The sequence below is a fragment of the Pan troglodytes genome, chromosome 11 (assembly GCF_028858775.2).
Source record: "Pan troglodytes isolate AG18354 chromosome 11, NHGRI_mPanTro3-v2.0_pri, whole genome shotgun sequence".
Lineage (NCBI taxonomy): Eukaryota > Metazoa > Chordata > Mammalia > Primates > Hominidae > Pan > Pan troglodytes.
Genome location: NC_072409.2, coordinates 48,023,011 through 48,047,154, shown reverse-complemented (window position 1 = coordinate 48,047,154; position 24,144 = coordinate 48,023,011). Strand labels below are relative to the sequence as shown.

The window sequence follows — 24,144 nt, the reverse complement described above, 5'->3', positions numbered from 1 at the left end:
ACTGAATGGTGCATTTTTACGGAGCGCTGATTGGTGCATTTTACAAACCTCTTGCTAGCTACAGATCGCTGATCGGTGCGTTTTACAATCCTCTTGTGAGACAGGAAAGTTCTCCAAGTCCCCACTCGACCCAGGAAGTCCAGCTGGCTTCACCTCTCACTACTAACACACCTCTCACATTAAAAATGTATCAGACTTGGGTATGTGCTGACCTCCTCAAGGTCTACTCCCTCCCAAAAGAGGGGGAGGGTGTTATTCTTCCCATTAAGTAATTAAATTACTTGAATAATTTAGCACATGATCTACTAGTAACTAATCTGTGGTGTTTGCATTTAGACTATAGACAGGCTTTTCCCAAAGACTTGAAAAGAAGAGACATCAGATGAGCCTCTTAAAGTCCCTAAAGATCAGGCAAGGTGAAGAAAGAACCTCGAGACCGTCTTGAAGACAGACAGACCGGCAGGCTGAGCTGCTAACTGGTCGCCCACACCGGATTACCTGAGGGTCGCCCACACCAGATTACCTGAAGAGTATGTGTGTCAGTCAAGTGTCTGGCCAGGTTTGGAAGCCAGGAAAAAGTGAGAGACAGCAGCAAACAGCTCCATCACTTGGTTAGACCCCACTCCCGGAGCAGTAGTGGCAAGGAAAGCCAGCCTGGAATGCAGTGGCTGCAGCTGTCCCCTTGGCCTGAGGCCCTTGGACACTGGGCCTGTGCAACTAACTACTCCCACTCTGAGCCCATGTTCCGCGGGCAGCCCCCGACATCTGTGCAGATGGAGGACTGGGGTCACCCTGCAGCTATACCAGCCAGCCTGCTGAGAAGATTCTGCATCTCCTAAGATGTCACTTGCTATTCTGACATCATATCTTGGTCTCTTTTGTTTAATTATGACAAAGCATTCTCTGCAAAATGCCGCTGTTCTCATCATCCTTGTCCAAGCCAAGTTCTGAATCTGAGAGCGGGACACTAGCCCGAAGCCAAAGGTGAGCTCTTCACATGGGAAAACCAGCCTGGGTTCCTGGATTCTTCTCAGAAGAAAACTAAGACTATTAGAAAATAGAATTCTGCAATACTTTGTTTTCACAGGTGTAGAAAAATTGTATTCGATTTTTACCCTTGGCCTGTTTTATTCTAATGACCTCTCTTTTTCCTGCCTTTCAATCCAGCTGAGACAATGTATGCATGTTTACATCATGTGTGTATATACATCTATTTGCACATAGATGTATATAGTTATATATGTTTAATGTATATATGAATAAAATGTGCATACAGCAGACTTAGGGACTTCTCTGGAGGGAGGAATAAAGGTTGTAAAGTAGAAGAAAATCTACCAATCCAGTTGCATATGGATTTCTTTGAATCACTGACCATTTCAGTCAAACTCTCCACATTTTGCAGGGAAGTTTTTCACCTGCGCAGTCCCTAATGCCTGTTTCATACCTGGGAGAGTTTTTGTTATACCATTTGAAGACAGTTGGATTACAGATCCAACTCCAATCTCCTGTCCTGTCACAGTGTCCCTGTGTGATGCTCTCTTTTGACCCACACACTGTATAGGTCCTAGACTTCCCATATGGTATCAGTGGACCATTAAGGAGACTTCGCTCCACCACTAGCTACTTCTGTCTGCTCAATATGCTCTTTCTGAATAACGGTGAAAAAAATCTATTCACAGTTCAGCCAAACATGCTTTCTTTATGTTACGCAGCATATGGGGCAATTTGTCAAGGTAATAGTAAGTCTCTTGGAAGGCTAGAAGGCTGCAATTCATTATCTGAAAAACAAAACCTCAACCATGCTTTATGCCAGTGGAGATGAAATCCTCTCAATATCAGAAACCAACGATTGCTAAGGAAACAGGGGAAGAAAGTGTCTCCCTCTATTCCAATAAGGAAGCCATTGCCTGACCAGATCCCCTTTTCCCTATTTTCATCTCATAATTGGAAATGAATATGTCAGAGAATATACGCCACCTCACCCAGATGGAATGTCTAGGCTAAATTTCCATGCAAAGACTTTTGTGCTTTTATTTTCCAAAATTCCTTTACAGAATCTAGGTTCCACGAAAATACAAGATTTTAAAAGCCAATAATAGCTTTTTAAGGAAGAGAGATAAAAAAGGTAGGAATCTAAACCAGCATAACTCAAAAGTCCTCGTTCCCCTTATAAGTTTTCCATTGCCTAAACTTTCAAGCAGCAGATGACTATAAATCCTGTAAGGAATAAATTGTTGCATATGTAGATCTATTTACTTAAAAGTTGGGCAAACAGTAGCTAGAGAGGCAATGTAGTTAAGTGCATAGACTCTGGGATTAGACTGCCTGGAGTCCAGTCTCATTAGGCAGTCACTTGCTGTTTGACCTTGGGTAAATCACACCTTCTGTGCTCCAGCTTCCGTATAAAAATTGTAAAAAGCAATTAAAATGGTATCTGTCTCAACAATTGTAGTGAGAATCTAATACATTTATACATGTGTCCATTTATAATAGGATGGTTTTAGAGTAAAAAAGCTTTAGAATCATGGACAAGTAAAGAGATGGACTAGTAGTTTGAGGCCCCAACCAAGTCTAGAAACGTAAATTTTTAGTAGAGTTGTAGAATTTTCTCTCGGGATTAACTGCCATGAAGCAACAGATGATAGCGCTGGTATGAAATCAGGATTTGTAGAATTGAGCACAGTACAGAAATAAGGTGCTGAGGGAGTTAAGGATTCTGGGAACAGTCAGGTCCAGTGTTAAACTAATGGGATCAGGGCAGGAGGGAAATGTGGCTGCCCAGGGCCTTCTGAACAAAAGGACAGGGAGAATAAGTGAGCTTAAGGTTGGAAAACTGAGGGTTTGTATTCTAGGAGAGGCACTGGAGTTTAATAGTTCAGGAAATGGAATGGTTTGATGAGATGCTCCAGAATTCTTAGGGAGTAGTTGGCAACTCCAAAGTAAAGGTGAAGATTTGTGCTTTAAATCAATAGACTGTAATTCAGAAAAAGACAGAATTCAAGGTCCCAAACAGTATTTTTTAAGTAAACAGATCTAATTTGTTTGTTTGCTTCATTTTTTGAGGTAGAAAAGTATAGAAGATTCAAGTAATCTTCCTTTTGATCTAAGAATAGTGGTAATATAATTATGTGATAAATAAAAGAAGGAAATCAAAATACTCCAGTTTTATAACATAAATATAACTAGAGCATGCATTTTCAATAGAGGCAATATCACTCCCTAGGAGGTAAAAATTCCTGAAGCAAAAAAATTATTAGATATGATATTTATTTGTGGCTCTCCAAAGCTCAACCTTACCCAACAAAACCTTATTTTCTCTGGCAGGGTGTGGTGGCTCACACCTGTAATCCCAGCACTTTGGGAGGCCGAGGCAGGTGGATCACTTGAGATCAGGAGTTGGAGACCAGCCTGACCAACTTAGTGAAACCCCGTCTCTACTAAAAATACAAAAATTAGCTGGGCGTGGTTGTGGGCACCTGTAATCCCAGCTACTCAGGAGACTAAGGCAGGAGAACCGACCTTATTCTCTAGTATTTAATTTCTCCTATTGAGTTTTCTTAGATATCACAAAGCAGCATGGACACTGAGTTCCTGGCAGAGACCCAAAATGTATCCAAGGTCATGTTACAAAAATGTGGCAAATGGCCATGAGTAGGGGGCTTCTTCTCCATCCCTTGCTCCATTTCAAAGTCACATGGGGAGAGCTGGCCTGTGCTGTTGGCTGCCCTGGTCACCTTGTAAGCATTGCTTCTCATATGATCTCAGTGATTTTATGTGTGACTTAGGCTTTGGGAATTAAATGTAATTGTTTGTATTTTATCATTTAATTATAAAAATGTTATTCAACTCATTGTTGACTATGTCAAGTGCTAAAAAAAAGCAGTGATGAATTATAGTTAAAAAGTATCTTTTCTTATCAAGCAAAAGTTAACTTCACTAAATTTTTGAAGAAATTAATTTTTCAATTATTCACCTTTGATGGGAAAAAGCAGTTATGAATGATGTTTAAAATGTATATTACATTGCTATTATTATATATTTATAAACAATGTGATCCACTGCAGTTTGTATAAAGCAATAAATTACATTAATAGTTATTAGGCTAAAAAGAGAAAGTTAAATGTTATAGCTTTTAATTTTAAGTTTTAACTTAAGCATTTTATTTAGTCATTCTTAACCTGGCAATGAATAAAATTAGTAAGGTTTGTATTTAGTCTTTTTCTTTTCGTATGAAGCACAGACATGTACACTACATAAGCAGATATACAGTGTACTCATGGTATTAAAGTTTCTCATAGGTGATGATTAGACAAAAATCTGATGTCTATTTTCTCTTCCCCAAATTAATGTAATACTAGTAGTAATGCAATCAGGTCACGTAATACCTGCATTAGACAAAGATCTGATGCATCAATAACAGCATTTGAGAAATCTTCTCAAAATTAAAAACTAGGTGAACACTCCCCATTCCCCTGAGATGTAATAAATATCGCAGATTGGCTGGGATTCTTTTTGTCCATGACTTTATAATTTTCCTAAATACAAACATACCTATAGCAAATCAAACAACACTATGTATTGTGACAATCTGATATTTTTTTAATTATAAAGAGACACTCATCTTTGAGTGAATACACATTGATATTTATTCCCATAATCTGGATTTATTAAAATTAAGCTTCCGAGCTGGGTCCTTGATTTAGGCTTAAATTCCCTGACCCAGTTTTGATGCTAGTGCCAAGTTCCAAATGTATGAAATGGAGTTGTTTCTGCCTTAAGACTGAAAGCAGTTAACAGAAAGCCTCCATTTTAAGTTTTTATCCATAAAGCGGAGAAGCTGAGTGGGTTGATATGGGGGTGGAGAGGGGTTTGCCTTAAACAGATATTCTTCCTCATGAACCAGTTTTCTCTGTGGATATTTAGACTCGCAAAACAGACCACGCTGGTCAGGAGGCGGGCGGAGGTGTACATGCAGATTAGGAGTAATGTTATCCCTTGACTTATGCCTGTATGACTGAGACACACATACGCACACACATGCACGGCACTGCATGTGCTCAGAAGGACCTGGTCTCATCCTGAAGGTGGAGTAGGATGACAGAGGCTGTGATTAAATTCAAGCTCTCACAGCAGCAGTCTAAGTCATCCACTGAGAGGACTGTATTCAGGGTGGAACTCCGAAAAGAAATCCTCCGTCTCTCTTACTGCCAATTCACGAATCACATGCTCTTTAGCAAACAACAACAACAAATATACAAACGAAAAAACCCAGGGGCCGTTCTTCTTCCTCCTGGGACTCAGGTTTGTGCTTGTTACCTGGAGGCCTTTGTGAAGTGACACGTGTAGGTGCACAGTCTCTCCCCACCCGCGTCGTCACAGTCAGTGCCTGAGTTCTGTCTGGCAAGTTCAAGTTCGAGAGAGAGTGTGTTTCCTCAGACTTAGAGCCAGGCCCTCAGGGAGCTGGGAGTGCCCTACTGTGCTGAGAGGGGCTTTGAGGAATGCTGACGTTTTCCCCGAGGTCATTTGTCGAGCTTCACTGGCTTTCCCACTTTCTGAAGATTCCTCTTGTTAGTTTCTATTTATATAAGGGCTCACCTCCTTTCAACTAAAGCAGGGATCCCCCTCCCCCACCCCGGGCCTGTCTGTGGCCTGATAGGAACCGGGCCGCACAGCAGGAGGTGAGCAGCCCAGCCTAGCCAGCATTACCGCCCAGCTCCGCCGCCTGTCAGAACAGCAGAGGCATTCCATTCTCATGGCAGCGGAGCCCTACTGTGAACTGCACACGCGGGGGATCTAGGTTGCGTGCTCCTTTTAAGAATCATCTAATGCTTGATGATCTGTGGTGGAACAGTTTCATCCTGAAAACATCCCCCCATCCTCACCTCCACCCAGCTCCATGGGAAATCTCTTCCCTGGAGTTACCAATCAGGAAAGTAGAAATCCAATAGTTTGATTAGACACAACTTTCCATGTAGAACGAATGATATCACACATGCGATGAGGGAGATGGGTAAAATCATTTCAAACGGTCATCCCGGAACTAAAACTCTATGGCACAAGTCATCACTGTGGTTCAGTAATGGACCAAAAGGAGTGTACGCTTATAGCCAATTCTACTTCTGAGCTCAAAAGTAATTTGAAAGGTCAATGAGTTTTTAAAACCAATTTTACACAATTCCTCATTTCCTTAGAATATGAGATTATATTCTTTACACTCTTAAAAATTTACAGCACACTAACAAGCGATCATAGACATACAAGAACATTAAGAAGAATAGGAAAATAAATTGTTATAAACAGGGAAAACAGCAAGTGAAAGAATAAAAAATGATTCATCTTTTCCAAACTAGATTTCTAAGCTTAGTTCTAACATCCGATATCTCAAATACTAAAAGCAATTGAGTACTTAATGATAATCAGTTCTTTCATTATAGCTGGTTTCAATGTGAAAACAGTTACTAATCAATTTGCCGTATGCATGGTTACTGTGGATATTATTTATTTGCGTATTATTTATTTATTAACATAAAATTTTGGTATTCACAAGAAAATTTCAGAAACTGTCTCTATTCTCTGAAGATGTAAATAAATGAAGATGAAAGAGGAAAAAAACAATTTTGATAATTTCATGCTTCAGCTGAGGACCTGTGTTTGACAGCAAAAGCACCAGGCTTTGTACTTCTCTCATTTTTCACTGATTCCTGCCATAGCACAGTGCTTCTGACCTGCATAAAACTAAATATTTCTATAAATACTCTCAGTCTTCTGTTATTCAAAAAAATTGACAGCAGGAAAGACCATTAAAAGATCAAGGTTTATGTCAAGGAACTAAAAGAAATTAAATTTTGTTCATCTATCAGAGTTTGTCGAGGGAAACATTTCGGGCAGCAGTAGTCTTTCTATGGCAGGACTATTTTTCTATGCTGAAGCCTTATTAGCAAACATCTTGCTCAGTATATGCCAGGAATTTCTCTCCAGTCACTGAAATAACCAAAAATCTGATGTGCTCCCTGAGCAGCAGAGCATCCCGGAATTGAGAGCTATTGAAAGATAACATACATGAAACTCCTTAAAATGGAAAAATAAAATCTCACTTCTGATGATCTGTTTACTGCCATCTTGATCAAGCAGCACCTGGTGTCCTGCTCTCCCCTACTCCCACACATGAATTTCCCAGTCCTCAAAAAGGGAGCATCTTGCAGAACTCTTTCCCAAGGCTAAGCTTGTGCTTGCCTTCTGGAAATCAAGAAGATATGCTTCGCTTTCACAGAAGAGTTTCTTGGGGTTAATGTGAGTCCGCTATTCTCCTCCCTGGAATGTATGAGTTCCCGCAGAGACAGTGGGGCAGAGGAGAATGGTCCTGAGTCTCTCCAAATACTCAACTACTCTCCTGGGAATGGGAGCACATAGGGCAGCAGTTACTCTTCCTATCTGCAGGCACATAAACTACCTTTTGGCTTTTCCTCAACAGGCTTTCCCATTAACATCCCCCATCCAGAGAAGGGCCACCAGAAAAACAAAAAACAGAAAATACTATCAGCTATGTTTCATGCAAGGAAAAGATGGAGGCAGAAGTTGACTGAGGTCCAATGGCAATACTTTGCATGTTAAAAATTTAATTTATTTGCACTATTTTCTTTCTTATAGGATGAATAATTGCAATTCTAATGTATAACCCAAACATTACTATCCTAAATCTGATTATTTATCTTGTCTTAACAATAGCTATATTTATAATATTTAATGCAGATCTGATCCCTAACTTTTGCATCCAATAGTTAAATTTTTTAAAAAGAAAATTTTATCATTTATTTCATTTTTTAAAGATATTTACTTTCCAATCACTTAAATATTTATCATACATATTTTTTATTGTGGTAAATATACATAATATAAAATGTAACATTTTAACAAATTTTAAGTGTGCAATTTTATTTTGTTGCAATTTAGCTGGAATTTTGAAGTTAGTAGAATAGAAAAATTAGGAGTTGGCTAATTGGAATTATGTTCTCTCACATCAGAAGTTCAAACTTAACCCAAGATTGTCTGCTTGCTAGGAAATCATTGGTAACCTCCTACGGACATTTTAAAATGGGAAGAGCCATACAGTCCAAGCAATAATTTGAATGCAATCATTAGATCCAGCTGCACGATCCTTCAAGATGCCCTTAAAGGAAGTATTTATCTTCCAGGTTAATTGTAATTTTCATAACAACACTATGATGGAAGTATTATTGTTTATGGATCAGAATGCTGAATCCTTTAAAATACTTCGGTAACTTGCTTGGGCAAGTGGAGTATTTGAATGCAGTTCATTCTGAATCCAAAGCCTGTGAATTTAACCCCCACACTGTTGTTCCTGTCTCTATCAGACAAGGCTCATTAGCATCTGAATAGGTCTTCATAAGGTACTCAGCATGGGAGAAAGTAGATAAAAATATAAGACAGAAGAGGTTATATAAAAAAACCTATAGTCCTGAATTTGAATTGAAAGTACTAGTATAAACTCATGATGTATTTATCTCTAAAAAGGCCTAGCCCTCTTCACAGTAAAGGACTAGAAAACTAGCACCCCGCTTGTGATTTTAAACTAGTATTGCCAACCGAATGGCACCCAGGCTCTTTGGAGACCTGGCTGATTCTAGGTCTACACCAGGATCTCTACAAGTTGAACCTGGAGCATCTTGTCTCATCAGAATGCAAGAAAGTGGTCACAAGCTCGTGTCAGGAAGGCTCAGGAGCCACTGGCAGATACTTCCACTGGCCAAAGTGAGCTCATGTGAACTTCAAGGATAAGAATTTCACAGTTAGTGTGTCCATTCCCAGTTTTTTCGCTCTGGTGTACTTCTGTACACTCTATGGCTTAGTTGATTTTCAAAATGTCTTTTTTTGTTCTCGAGCCTTTCAATCTACTCTTACTCTTAGAATTTATGTGTTGGAAAATCCAGGTTACTTAACCTGTACTCTCCCACGGTCTGGCTTGGTTAATTCAAACTCAAATTGAGTTCAGCATTTCCTTTGCCCTCTGTATTCCTTGCACATTGGCCTCTAGATCTGGAGGCTCAAATAGACTCGGGATGGACCTCTTTAGGAAGATGATGATCAGAGTATCAGGGTTGGTGGTGTTTCATTTCATCAGGAGCCTTATGAATGACATTATTAGGGCTTGCGGTCCCTCTTCTATACTTTGCTTAATCGATAGCACAGCGGAAAGAGAGGATGAAGGCAGATCCTTTCATTTCCCCATTTTCAACCTAGTGAATTGATTCCTTATCATCTTCAGGAAGTCATTGATTTTATTTTGGAATATCATTATGTATTCGTGGATTTAAGTTTTTGACAGTTTAATCTATTGTTGTTATACATAAAGCTGAAACAATTTGTAAATTCCTACTACCATTCCCAATTCAAATTCAGGACTGCAGGACTTTATTTGACCTTTTTAATATTATATTAACATTTCTTTTCTTCCACACTGAAAACCTTGGTGCCCAAAGACACAGGGGACAACAGAATTAGAATATCTCATAATTACCATTTGTAATTCTACATTACACATATAATAAACTCAAAATAACACTGCTAATTCTCCCACTACTGATTATAATCACTGGAAACCATTGGTTTTTAATAGATATCTCCATTTTCCATAGTTTTTAAATGGCTATATTAAATCTGCATTGTCACACCACAGTCTCATTGGACATCTAATCACTCACTTTTAACCTTCATTTAGATGTCCACAAATAATTACACATTCAATGTTTACCACCATTAACACTCTTACACAGGTTTTCTAAAGTTCTTTCTCTAGTAGAATTCTCAGGAAAGGCTCACACAAATAATATTACCCAGATTCTTATATGTTGATTATAATTTGTGCCTTTGACACTGGAAGCTCGGTTTTCTCTTTCCCTGACCATCCTGACTATGTTAGTCTGTCTTATTCTGGCATTCTTGTTCATAAGCCTGATGATAGCCTAATACATTTTCTTCTAAGTCACAGACCCTTTGTGACTAGAAGCTTCTAAATTTTAGTTGTCTTACTAGAATATTTTTATGTTGGTCATTCTGGGTCAATATTTGCAGATATGTAGTATTTCATTATTTAGGTTAAAATCATTTTGTTTTCAATTTTTTAAAAATGTCTTAAATTATAGTGTTTACTATTTGCTCTGTTCTTGCTTCTGTTTTTTCTTAAAGGATTCTTATTACATCTATGTTACATCTTACTTGCCTACATTCAATTATGTCACCTTCTCAAAAGATTTTTACATCTTTCATCATTTCTTTTCTTTCTTTTTTTATTGGCACTTTGTGGTTCAAACTGAGTCTATTTTATATAACTTTATATTTTGAAATTAAAGAAGATAGTACAGAGACCTCCCCCAAACTAAAATGCAAAATGAAAGAAGAATAAAACAGTAAAATAACAGATATTCAATAGCTGTGGGACATTTTCCAAAGACATGAGTATAACATATGCCTTCTTAGAATAAAAGAAGTTACAAAGAATGGAGCAGAAAAAATATTTGAATTTATAATGGCCGAGGATTTTTCCAAATTAGTGATGGATGCCTCCTTCTCTTAGCACCATCCTCTCTTTGCAGTGAACACCTCTTGACTCTTTGGTGTTCTCCTGTTTGCAAGTTAATCAGACACTCTATTTCTTCCCCCAGCTTTCCCCTGCACAGACATGAAAAACAGATAAGTCTTGAAGCAGTGGGTGGAAGAGGGTACATGAAAACACATCAAGGATGTTGAGCTTTCTTCATATGCTTGTTGGCTACATAAATGTCTTCTTTTAAGAAGTACCTGTTCATGTCCTTTGTCCACTTTTTAATAGGGTTGTTTGTTTTTTTCTTGTAAATTTGTTTAAGTTCCTTGTAGATTTTGGACATTAGACATTTGTCAGATACATAGTTTGCAAAAATTTTCTCCCATTCTGTAGGTTGTCTGTTCATTCTGATGATGGCTTCTTTGGCTGTGCAGAAGATCTTTAGTTTGATTCAATCCCATTTGTCAATTTTTGCTTTTGTTGCAATTGCTTTTGACATTTTCATCATAAAATCTTTGCCTGTGCCTATGTCCTGAATGGTATTGCTAGATTTTCTTCTAGAGTTTTTATAGTTTTGGGGTTTTACATTGAAGTCTTTAATCCATCTCAAATCAATTTTTGTATGAGATATAAGGAAGGGATCCAGCTTCAATTTTCTGCATTTGGTTAGCCAGTTCTCCCAGCACCACTTATTAAATAAGGAATCCTTTCCCCATTGCTTGCTTTGTTGAAGATCAGATGGTTGTAGGTGTGTGGTCTTCTTTCTGAGTTATCTATTCTGCTCCATTGGTCTATATGTCTGTTTTTGTACCAGTACCGTGCTGTTTTGGTTACTGTAGCATTGTAGTATAGTTTAAAGTCAAGTAGTGTGATGGCTCTAGCTTTGTTGTTTTTGCTTAGGATTGTCTTGGCTATATGGGCTCTTTTTTGGTTCCATATGAATTTTAAAATAGTTTTTTCTAATTCTGTGAAGAATGTTGATGGTAGTTTAATGGGAATAGCATTGAATATATAAATTACTTTGGGCAGTATGGCCATTTTCATAATATTGATTCTTTCTATCCATAAGCATGGAATGTTTTTCCATTTGTGTTCTCTCTGATTTCCTTGAGCAGTGATTTGTAGTTCTTCTTGAAGAGGTCATTTATTTCCCTTGTTATCTGTATTTCTAGGTATTTTATTCTCTTTGTTGCAATTGTGAATGGGAGTTCATTCGTGATTTGACTCTCTGCTTGTCTGTTGTTGGTGTATAGGAATGCTTGTGATTTTGCACATTGATTTTTGTATCCTGAGACTACTGAAGTTGCTTATCAGCTTAAGAAACTTTTGGGCTGAGACTGTGGGGTTTTATAGACATAGGTTTATGTCATCTGCAAACAATTTGACTTCCTCTCTTCCTGTTTGAATACACTTTATTTCTTTCTCTTGCCTGATTGCCCTGGCCAGAACTTCCAATACCATGTTGACTAGGAATGGTGAGAGAGGGGCATCCTTGTCTTGTGCCAGTTTTCAGGGGAAATGCTTCCAGCTTTTGCCCATTCAGTATGATGTTGGCTGTGGGTTTGTCATAAAAGGTTCTTATTATTTTGAGGTAAGTTTCATCAATATGTAGTTTATTGAGAGTTTTTAACATAAAGGGTTGTTGAATTTTATTCAAAATAGGAAGGCCTTTTCTGCATCTATTGAGATAATCATGTGGTTTTTGTGTTTAGTTCTGTTTATGTGATGAATTATGTTTATTGATTTGTGTATGTTGAACCAGCCTTGAATCCTGGTGATGAAGCCAACTTGATCGTGGTGGATAAGCTTTTTGATGTGCTGCTGAATTCAGTTTGCTGGTATTTTATTGACAATTTTTGCATCAGTGTTCATTAGGGATATTGGCCTGACGTTTTCTTTTTTGTTGTATCTCTACCAGGTTTTGGTATCAGGATGAAGCTGGCCTCATAAGATGAGTTAGGGAAGAGTTCCTCCTTTTCAATTGTTTGGAATAGTTTCAGAAAAAAATGGTACTGCCTCTTCTTTGTACCGCTGGTAAAATTCAGCTGTAAATCCATCTGGTCTTGGGCTGTTTTGGGTTAGTAGGCTATTTATTACTGCCTTAATTTCAGAACTTGTTATTGGCCTATTCAGGGATTCAACTTCATCCTGGTTCAGTCTTGGGATGGTGGATGTCAGACTGGGTAATTTATAAAGAACAGAAATATATTTCTCACAATTCTGGAGGCTAGAAGCTCAAGATCAAGGCACCAGCATGTTCGCTGGTCTGCAGAAACTTAGCTCTCTGCTTCCAAGATGGTGTCTAGAATGCTGAGTCCTCTAATGGGGAGGGACACTGTGTCCTTGCATGATAGCAGACAGAAAGGTGAGAAGAGATGGACTCCCTTTAACAAGCCCTAATTCAATTCACATGGGAGAAGCCCTCACAGCCAAATCACCTCTTAAAGGTCCCACCTCTTCACATCACCACATTGGCATCAACTGGATTTTGGAGGGGGCACATTTAAACCATATTATTGACAAACAGTTATAAAAGAGGGGAAAATAACCTTAATAACCTTTAACATGTATCAATTTGTTACCAGGTGCCAGACATACAGCAGTGCACATGCATTATTACGTTTAATCCCCATGATTCTGGGGCAGGATCATGTTATGCAGAAAAACAAACTGAGTCTCAAAATTTCGGATTAACTTGCCTAAACTCACAAAAAATCGTATATGATGGAGCTGAGATTCAAGCTCAAGTCTGCATCTTTAAAGTTCTGCTGATATTCTCTTTTACTAGTCTGTAGAAAAAAAAAGTTAAATGCAATTAGCAAAAGCCAGTAGTGTGCATATCTCAGTTAATGTTGGCTGTAGCTGATTCTATCATCCACATTGTAAACAGTTACCTGAGGGTTCAGGAATCTGGGTCTTTGTCTAGCCCCTAAATTAGACTATTCTGCAGAGAAGTCATGATTTAAAGGCTTCTTTCAGAGACTTAATCTTACTTTGTTTTATTTATTTTTCTTTATAGCACCCCTTTGCCCATTTCCAGGACGAGTGTTTTCTCATCTTTCAGAACACCTGTGGGATCATCTCCTCCCAGTGTGCACTGTCTGGTGGGGGTGTAATTAAGATGCCCTCCTCTCTCTTAGCAAAGGTCTGGGTGAGGCCCTCAGATGCTGAATGGATTGACACAAGGACAAGAGGTAATGCTCATGCAATTGTCAAATGAGCCGTGAGGAGATGGCCAAGTGTTGGCACCTGCCACTTACACCCCTGGCACTGCCCTGTGTTCTGCCAGGGTGGATTTCCAGATTGTGGCTCATTCTGTGAGGTATCTCTGATATTTTTGACACATACCTATTTTGTAATAATTAACCAGAGTAGATGACTATAGTCTACAAACAAAGAATTAATCAACAAGACCCCGCACCTGCTTGACTTAACTTTAGTCAGCATCCTCTAAGCACTGCAGGCTTCTACCATGGTGTGCATCTTTGTCAGGACTGAGTCGCTCAGTTACAACAGAAATCTTGCCAAGTCAGTGCGGTGAGAACCCCCCACCCTCCATATCTCATCGGCCTCCTCATCCTCCCCCTCCCCCAGGTGATGTCTGGTGACCCCAGCCTGTCTTCAGCAAGAATCCTGTTAGATCTTTTTAGAGAATAGAATTCTTCCAACCCCAGCTGTTTCCTCTTAGTAATTTTTCATCCTCCGACCCCTCCATCCTGCTTCTCAGCTATAAATTCTCACTTTTCCTTGTATTTGGAATTAAGCCCAGTTTTGCACTGAGGTGTCTTTTCCCTGACTGCAGTAGTTCCTGAATAATTCTTTCTCACCACTTTACTGTCTAGCTCTGGTTTTTCTTTAGCAAAATGTAGTGGCGTGTTGGTTGCTTCAAATGAGGACATAAGGATACTGTGGACTGTTCTCCCTTTTCTTTTATTAGAGTGAAGCTTGGCTTCCCAGCCTCATGTCCAGGGAATATATTTCCCATGTCCTTCCTTATGTTCTTTTCTTTTCCTCCTGCCCTGTTAGAAAATAGGAAGCTCTGTCCACCAACCGCCACCCCATCATTTAACATTTTCCCTCCATGTAGGTGTTTATCAAAAGAATTTGAGATTAAACTAAGACCCTTTTGGAATTAAATTATCCTCTGGAAAATCAAAAGTCCAAGCTAGGCACCCTCAGTGCCAGAGGCAAACTGTGTTGCTGTAACATCAAACAGGCTTTTGTTATTTTAAGTGTGTTCCTGTCTGTGTCTTCACTCTTTGGCTTTGTTTCTAATCTGAGAGCAATTTACCACCACCCTGATTTAGAAAGACAACCAACTAAAGTTAGAAAATACCTGACAACATCTGCCAAAAGCCATTCCTGGTGCTAAGCCTGTGAAGAGAACTTTTGGAAATGACGAGATTATAGTTAGCTATCTGACTTTAAAAAGATCGGCTTTTAAAAAAGATGATGAGCCGGGCACGATTAACTCTTAACTCAGTAGGCAAGAAATATCCTCTTCTTTCGATCACTTAAATCAGCTTATATTCTGATGCTAAGTCCCAGCAGCCTCATGAGAAGATTCTATGCCCATGACAATTGGGATCTCTCCCCAGGGTCTCTCCCAGGAGACGCATGAGATCCTGGAGGCTTCCTTGGTCCCTGCAGATGAAGAGAGAAGGCTTCCATCCTCCAGTATATCCTGGTTGCTACTGGCATCAGCACTGCAAAAACCTTGTGTGGTCAGTTACATCCCAGAAGTGTGTGTGTATGTGTGTGTGTGTGTGTGTGTGTGTGTGTGTGTGTGTGATATTTGGGCACTGACAGTTTGGCGATGCTGCGGGCTACGCAAACGCCACCCATGACATGGAGAGACCACCTCTAGATGCCTACTCGATTCAAGGACAACACACCATTTCTGCACTCAATCTGGCTGGAAATATGTTTTGTGTGTTTTTTTGTTTGTTTGTTGCTTTTAATAATCTTTTATGAGCCAGGAAATCCCACTCTTAGTGCTCTGACTCCTGTAAAACCATCACAACAGCAGCATCTTCTCTGAGATCTAACCTCTACCAAGAGAAGCAGAAGTAATTGCAAGTGCTATTGTTGCTCGAGTTCCCCAGGCCCCTCTCTGCTTCTTGACTCCTAGCTCCAGAGCTCCGCCTTTCCCATCTAGAGGTCCTTGTATGTATGATCTCCTCTGGACCTGAACCTTATGGCCAACGTAGGCTTCCAAAGGCTGTTGTGCTCTCTTCCAGGTCAAAGTTCTTAAGGCAACAAGTGACAAAGTCTGGCACCTCTGGAAATATGGTGCTAATATTGGGGAAAATCAGAATGGATATTTAAAGCAAATTTGATGTCTCCAGTTTCTCAGCATATGTTTGGACATGCATATGGCAGACAAATCAGCTTTTGTTGATGGAAAACATACTTCTTCTTGGTCCAGCTTCCATGTGTGACCACAGGATATTTGCTCAATTGAGATTGAGAATATGGTAGCCTCCGCTTTACAACCCAAGGGCATCCCAGAGGCTTTAGCTGTTCCAAGCAGTGTTAGTGAAATTTAGTGACGGCAAGCAGGTGCACCATGTAACTCTAGAGTTCCGTGCAGGTAGAGTCTGTGTGCAGGTGGGGCACACTTGAGTCCAGGTGCTGCCCCAGATAGAGATGAGAGCTGCAACGTGGGTGTCAGGATTAGTAAGATAAGGGTGCTTGCTTGGTTGTGTTAAGGAGTTTGGTGAACATTGTGAAAGCTGGGTCTACAGGACAGTGTCGTGTGTGCATCAGTGTCATGGAAGTCAGCGGCCTATTTTTCAAGGAAGCTACAAAGCCCCCGATGCATTCGACACCTTTTCAAGGTTTGTTTTTTGCCAATGGACTTTGCAAGGCCCCAAACATCACTACTTATACGGAGAAGGCACAGCTCTGAACCATATTCTTTAATGCTGGAGAACCTGAAGCGAAGTTTGTCTGACATAATTTTCATTGACTTGTGGAAGCATTAACACCTTATCTGCTTTGTAAATGCAAAGAGAAGATCAACACTCTGCTATCCATTCTCCTTATCAGACACTTAGCAAATGAAAAATCCAAAGATGCTACTGAGATCATCAACTGTTGAAGTGCTTCTGAGCCTCTCTGATCTTCTTAGGATGCTCGGCGGAATGTCAACTGCTAGACCGCCCCAGCCTCTAGTCTTAGGGTCCCCACTGGAGCTGTGTGATAAATAAGGAAGACAGAGAAAGACTTGCAGATTCAAAACTGCCCTTGAAGGGCTCTTGGATGAATGTTTATTCAGAAGTGTTGAATCAGATTTTATTGTAGTTTGTGAGCATGCTCCTTAATATAAGTTATGCACATTTGAAAGAAACAGACTGCAAGACACCATAAATCAGCTCTTTTTCAAGTTTCTAAAATTCCATTTTATGCTCAGAAGCTGTGGAGTAGAATTTTTGTGGACCTAGTCACTTTTTAAAATAAAGAATTAGATGAATAGAGTCCCCAAAGCAGTCAGGGCACGCGACTGATTTGCACAGTGGATCCCTATGTGGATTCATTGTTTGTGAATTCCACTGAAGCCACACAATCGCTAAACCCCTGGGCAGTGGGAAGCAACATAGCAGATTTGCTCTGCCCCGTCCCACCCAGAGTGTGTCTGCCCAGAAGGATTGTGAGAAGCCAGATGGGGATCTGCCACTTATACCTGTCAGTTCCCGTGCATCTTACAGGATTTCAGCATAAACTTCCCTGTTATGTGTGAATAGAGGATTTGAAGATATATGATTTTCTTTCCACATGGCTTCTAAAAACATACCCACTCACTGCTGATATTCAAGGGGGAAAAAATGATCTGTTCAAACACAGGAAGGAGGAAGACAGCTTTGCAGACCAGAGAGAGCTTATCTCAACCTACAATCCGCCCTTTTCCCAAGCAGTGAATCACTGTCCTAGTCACTTAAATTCTACACCTTTTCCCTTGTGCAGCCTCTAAAGCAGAGGTCCGGGAAGACATGACCTCACTCTCGGTAGAAATTTTTATTAAGTTTTGCAGCTAATGCAATTCTGTTTTGGAATTTACATACACACATATGTTCATGCACACAACCCTACCTGAGCATGCACACACACATCTCACCCTTTTTTTTTTTTTTTTTTTTTTTGAGATGGAGTGCAATGGCATGATCTTGGCTCTTGGCAACCTCCGCCTCCTGGGTTCAAGCAATTCTCCTGCCTCAGCCTCCTGAGTAGCTGGGATTACAGGTGTGCTCCACCATGCACAGCTAAGTTTTGTATTTTTAGAAGAGATGGGGTTTCACCATGTTAGCCAGGCTGGTCTCGAACTCCTGACCTCAGGTGATCCACCCACCTCCATCTCCCAAAGTGCTGGGATTACAGGCATGAGCTACCGTGCCCGGCCCCTACCTCTCTTGTCTTAGGGGCTACTCTATGGGTCCAGGGCAGATTGGGTCCTCCTTCCCCAACCCGGTTTCCTTCTAGCAGCAATTCTGTTTTGTGTCTTTATATAGAGACTCAACCTTGTAAGAATTCATCTAAAGGGAAGAGCATTCATTTACTTTAAATGTTATAAAAATCAAGCAATATAACCCACCAGGACACACTGACAAGCCACATGGCATGACTAAGGTAGTGACACAGAAAATCACATCATGACAGTAATGCCCACGTTATGAGATCTCACTCTGGTTCTCCTGTTCTGTACAGGATCATCAGGCCTTTCACCAGGTTGTCTGCAAACGTGTTCTCTCCAGGAGTCAGCAAGCTATGCTCTGACATTTTTCGTCTCTGATTTGTAATGTGTTAAATTCCTCTTACTTAATTATCACTAAAAAGTGGCTCCCCTGCAAATACGTTTCATGTCACCTCATGTTCTCACAGTCGTGTTAATTAATTTGACTATAGTTGAGCTGCACTGGTGATGGTATTTGAATCTCCTTTCTTGCCCTAAATCATATAAAATGCCAACAGGGCACAGGCTGTGTTGCTTTCTCAGGTCAGAAATGCATCAAGCTTTTATTGAGAACATTCCCAAGTGACCTGTGAATCACTTGCAGCAGCTCTGTGACCCTGGCCTGGAGGACATAATTATCTTTATAGCTTTCTGACTGAGCATCTGTCTCTTTTTTGTTAAACACATGTCCATTGTCTGTCAGACAGAAAGCTCCCCTGCCACCCCTTGGCCTTGTACACAGCACAGGCAGATGACAGAAGGGTTCTTTTTTGAGATGGAGTCTTGCTCTGTCACCCAGGATGGAGTGCAGTGGCGTGATCTCGGCTCACTGCAAGCTCCGCCTCCTGGATTCACGCCATTCTCCTGCCTCAGCCTCTCGAGTAACTGGGACTACAGGCACCATCCACCACGCTTGGCTAATTTTTTGTATTTTTAGTAGAGACGGGGTTTCACCATGTTGGTTAGGATGGTCTCAATCTCCTGACCTTGTGATCCACCTGCCTTGGCCTCCCAAAGTGCTGGGATTACAGGTGTGAGCCACCGCGCCCGGCCGATAGAAGGGCTCTTTATCAATAAAACTTGAGGCAGGGAAAGAGATACATTATTTTGCACAAAAATGAACAAAAGAGACTAAACAGTCTTTAATTTGGGAAGTGTAAAGAGGTTGGCTCTGTCTGAAATAATCCACTTTGAGGCCAGTGCTCAGGGGTCTTGCCTCCCCTGATGATCCTGAGCTCTGTGCTGGGTTATGTTGAGGAGAGATATGAGGCTTTCATCTAGGATAGGACTACTGATTGCAAGACACCTGCTAGAGGACCAAAAAAGGGTTTCTAGAGATGAGTCAAGGAATATTTAGATGCCGGATGTCTACACAGTTAAGAAGAGAAGTGACAATGTCCCCAGAAGAGAAATAATGAGGCTTAGATTTTCTCTTAGTGCTGGACTGAGGGTGTGAAGAGGATCAAGAAGAGATGTATGCTCCACGCGAGAGCCACTGGATACAGTGGATAGCAGAGAAGGTGTTTTTACAGCTGAGCAAGATGTTTGTTTACTGGGTCAATTTCCATATGAGATCCCATGAGCAAGTAGGAGAGGGGGAAGCGTCAGAGAGCAGCTTATAATCCCACAGTGACCTATGAAAATGGTTTAGAGAATGTGGTATTGAAAGAGAAGGTCCATGATAAGCCATACCCTGGAAGAGCTGGCAGAAGGACTCAGGCAGATATTGGATTCAATGGTGGCTTCTCAAAAACCATGGCCCGAGGACCTGGGTCGGCAGTAAGTCTGAGGAGGCAGCCCTTGCTGAGTGCTGTCAAGTACCAAAGGCCTGAGATGGTTATGTGAGTTCCACTGGGGTACTTGAAGTTGGGAGTTCAGCCCAGAATGGAGGAGGAAGGTCAGAGGCTGAGGAGCAAGGCAGAATGCTTCAGAGCTGCATGGGACGAAGGTTGAAAGTCAGGAAGGAAGCACCTGTTTGATGCATGATGGTTCTTATTTCTAGAGTAAGACTTGGTGAGGGCGCAGGATGTCCAAAAAGCGTTTGCTGAATCCTTGGCCACCTGGTAGCTACAGGCCAAGCAGTGGACACCACCACTCACAATCCCTGATTATGTTCCCAGCTCATTTTGCCCTGGGGTAATTTCCTACCCAGCTTTCTTGACCAGCATCAGGCTGCATGCTATCTCCTTTAGAACCCTCAGAATTTTTCTGGCCTTTGTGGCTGAGGGAAAGAGGAGAAAACCAGTGGTGCTAACATTGTATACATGTCCTGTGCAGCTGGGCTGCCATCTGCCACAGTGGTGGGCAGTGCAGTGTCACCAGAGAGCCATGGTGAGAAGCAGGAGCATGCTCTCAGACAAGGGACACTGAATTTCCCCAAGTCCCCACCCTCTCCAGGGGATGAGCCGTGTGCTCTCTACTGACCCACACTTCTGTCCTCAGTGGGATAATTCCTCCTGGATAGAAATTCAGATGGGCTGGGACCTGCCAGGGAAAGGGTTTGGGGCTTCAGACAGGAGAGCTTGCCCCCAGCTGACCTGGGCTTAACCCTGTCCAGGCGCGACCCCCAACCCCAATGGTCATGAGCAGCTCCCAGCTCTCTCGATACAGGGATTGGTGAGGCCCCAGGGACACACGCCAGCTAAGATTAAGCAGGAGCCTCCCCCTGGGATGCTGAAAACTGGAACCTCATATCATTGCCAATTTTCAGTCAGTCCATGGGGCAACTTGTGATCCTCACCCTCTGCAAACTCACAAGGGGTCTCCGTGCGGCTTCGGTGCAGAGCTACCATGTTGGGGTGCCTTGAGGTAACTGGAGCCTCTGCTCTGGTGGTGTTTCTGGACCTTGTTGCCCAACTGGAGCAAGGACTTTTTGGGGATCCCCTTCTTGGGGTTGCTGGGGGTAACATTGGCCCTTTCCTAGTGACACAGGCATCCATGTGAGTGCACCCATCCGAGGGAGGCCTGCTCACCCCATGGGTTGTTCATGACTCTTCAGCGAAGGGTATCTGGAGGGAGAAGTCATCAGAAGTTTCATGCTCCCTGAAGTCTGAGAAATGAAAGGAGATATGAAAAGAAAACTACATACGATGACCTGAGGGCTCTTCCTTCATGAGCAGTGCTTTAGGGAACCTCCTAGGAAGTCTGCTGTCGGATACAGACACATCAAACAATCACATCAAAAAACTCCAACCACATCTCAGTGAGGGGCCTGTGGCAGGAAACATTAACAAGTGTGATGAGTGTGGAATGTCAGACTGTGAACCAACCGCACATAGCACACCAATGCCCTGGGTCCTTAGTCTATCCTAGACTTTTAGATAGGAATTGCTCATTAATCCATGCCATCATTTTGCAGAGTAAACACAGCAGACAGGAAAACCTGCTACTGATATGTGGAAGGGCAGCTTGTTGGTTGATAGAGCAACCCTTCAGGGGTCTGGGGCTTGGCCTCAGATGAACTGGGATCTTGAGGAGAGCTGATCCCATCAGCCCTGACTTCATCTGGGGAAAGGTCAGAGGAAGCCAGGGGGCTGACATCATGGGAAATTGTTCTGACAGCTGCAGAGCTGACACGTGACTCCAGTTCTTCAGGTACAAAGTGATAGATGGAAGGTGTGTGGGCATTGAGTGGTTCAGTGGTTCTCATACCTCATTGTGTGGCAGCGTGATCTGGAAGCTTTGTGAAAACATGCTTGCTGAGGCCCATCTGCAGAGCTTCTGACTCAGAAGGCCTGAGGAGGGCCCAAGTGATTGCTTTTCTAACTAGCTCCAGGTGACATGGATGTCGCTGGTCTGGGGACCATACTTGGAGAATCATTGACATGTGTCATAAGAACGCATAACAGCAAAAGCCCTTGGCCACTTGGGGGCCTGTCTAACAGAGAGGCCCAATGCTTCTCTCTCGTAAAGTAGATATATTAGCACTGAAAATGACTCAGATAAGAGAAGAGCCATGTAAGATGGCAAGCTCCCCATGCAAGTCCCCCTGAAGGCCGGCATGGATATTGCTGAGCTATGAGAGGGGCCACCTTGACCCAGGGCAATTCCAGAGCCTGGGCCCTCCCCAGAGGCTATTCAGATGCTGGCCTTGGATCCATCACACTGAGCCCATTGCTGCTGCCGTGGACCAGTTGTGGGATAGACAGACAGCTCTTGAAGAGGGTGGATCCAGACTACCTCCCCAGTCATTAAGCTTCTGCCCACAGAAAACACTGATAATAAGGGAATGCTATGGCGATTACTGCAGCACCTGCTCTGGAAATAGTGGATGCTGCCTGAGAAATACCACCCCACAATGCTAATTAATTTAGAAAATAGAAAGGATTGATGTTAAAGATAAATAGGATATAGTTCTTTAGGGATAGAAGCTAGATAGAGAAGAAAATAAACTTGACCCCCTGCACCGTCCGTATTTGGTGGAAAGTGTTTCTCACAAAATCCACCCATGCCAAGTTGATTCAGACCAGAAAATCCAGAAAAATAACCCCCATTGTCATTTGTCTGCAAAGCTTGACTTCAAAGCAACAAAATATATTTGCTGCAATGATTACCGTATATGTCCAGAAAAAAGTCTTCCAGCCTAGCACAGAGATTGTAGGAAAATCATTCTAGGGGCTTGTATTCCTCACCTAGATCTGTTCAGACCCAGGGAAGATCTGGGGAGACAGTCATGATGAAATGAGATGCATTTGGTGGAAATAGAAGATGGGAGAGAGGGCTCTTCTATGATGCAACTCAAGGCAGAGAAGGAGACAGATACTTTTACCAGAATAGACACAGAATCTTTAAGAATTTAATCCTAGTCCTGTGAAATCTTTTAGACAATCGCTTTGATCCCAAACGAAACCAAGAACCTCTTTCTTTATTCCAACAGCCTCAGAATATGAAGTGTCCTGCCTTCCATCCCAGCCCACCCAGACAAGCAACTGAACAAAGTGGAATATGGGCTAGTGTTGAGAAGCCATTCTCAAACCTCCACCAAGGGCTTGCTACATGACTGGGGACTCCATGCAAGAAAATGTGGGGCTCCTCATTCACAAAATAGAAAAAGGTATAATTAAAGGTATTAAAATGTAAAGCATTTTCTTTTAAAACTATTTTATTACTGATAAAACTTGAGGGTGATTAGTCAATATACTACAGAGAAACAGAACCAATAGGTTAATAGGTAGATGATAGATAGATAATAAATAGGTAGACAGATAGATAGAAGATAGATGGTGATATAGTTTGGCTGTGTCCCCACCAAAATCTCATCTTGAATTGTAGTTCCCAGAATCCCCATGTATCATAAGAGGGACCCAGTGGGTGGTAATTGAATCATGGGGTGGTTAACCCCATGCTGTTCTCGTGATAGTGAGTGAGTTCTCACGAGATCTGATGGTTTTATAAGGGACTTTTCTCCGTTTGCTTTGGCACTTCTCCTTCCTACCGCCACATGAAGAAAGATGTGTTTGCTTTCTCTTCTGCCATGATTATAAGTTACCTGAGGTATCCCCAGCCCTGTGAGTCAATTTAACCTCTTTCCTTTATAAATTACCCAGTGTCGGGCAGCTCTTTATAGCAGTGGGAGAACGAAGTAATACAGATAAATAGTAAGAGGAAGAGGAGAGATACACAATAAGGAATTGGTTCACACAATTACAGAGGCTAGGAAGTTGCAAGATCTGCAGTCAGCAGTTACAGACCCAGGAGAGCTGACAATGTAAGTTCCAATCCAAGTTTGAATTTGAGGTCAGAAGGAGACCAATCTCCCAGTGCAAAGACAGGCAAAGAAAGCAAGTTCTGTCACTCCACCTTTTGTGTTCTATTCAGGCCTTCAACAGGTTGGACGATGCTCACCTGCACCTGGGAGGGTCATCTGCTAATTCCAATGCTGATCTTATCCAGAAACACCCTCACAGACACACCTAGAAATAATGTTTAACCAAATATCTTGGCACCTTACAGCATAGTTGGGTTGTAACATAAAATTAACCTTCACAAGGGGTAATAGTTTTACCTGAGTAACAACAAAATTCACTTGCAAATTCATACATACATATGTATATATATATATACATATGAAAAAATTATACATAATGGTGTCATAATTTAATATAATATAATAAATAATACTTTATTAATGTGAGAT

The 24,144-nt window shown here is 41.4% G+C and overlaps 1 long non-coding RNA gene across 1 annotated transcript; it reads left to right on the top strand.

Annotated features, from left to right (window-relative positions):
* Positions 1 to 907: 907 nt before the first annotated feature.
* LOC104007929 (uncharacterized) lies at positions 908 to 23,088 on the top strand. Its single transcript, XR_682304.4, has 3 exons — positions 908 to 984; positions 13,578 to 13,752; positions 22,885 to 23,088. It is a non-coding gene; the product is annotated as an uncharacterized LOC104007929 (long non-coding RNA).
* Positions 23,089 to 24,144: the final 1,056 nt, after the last annotated feature.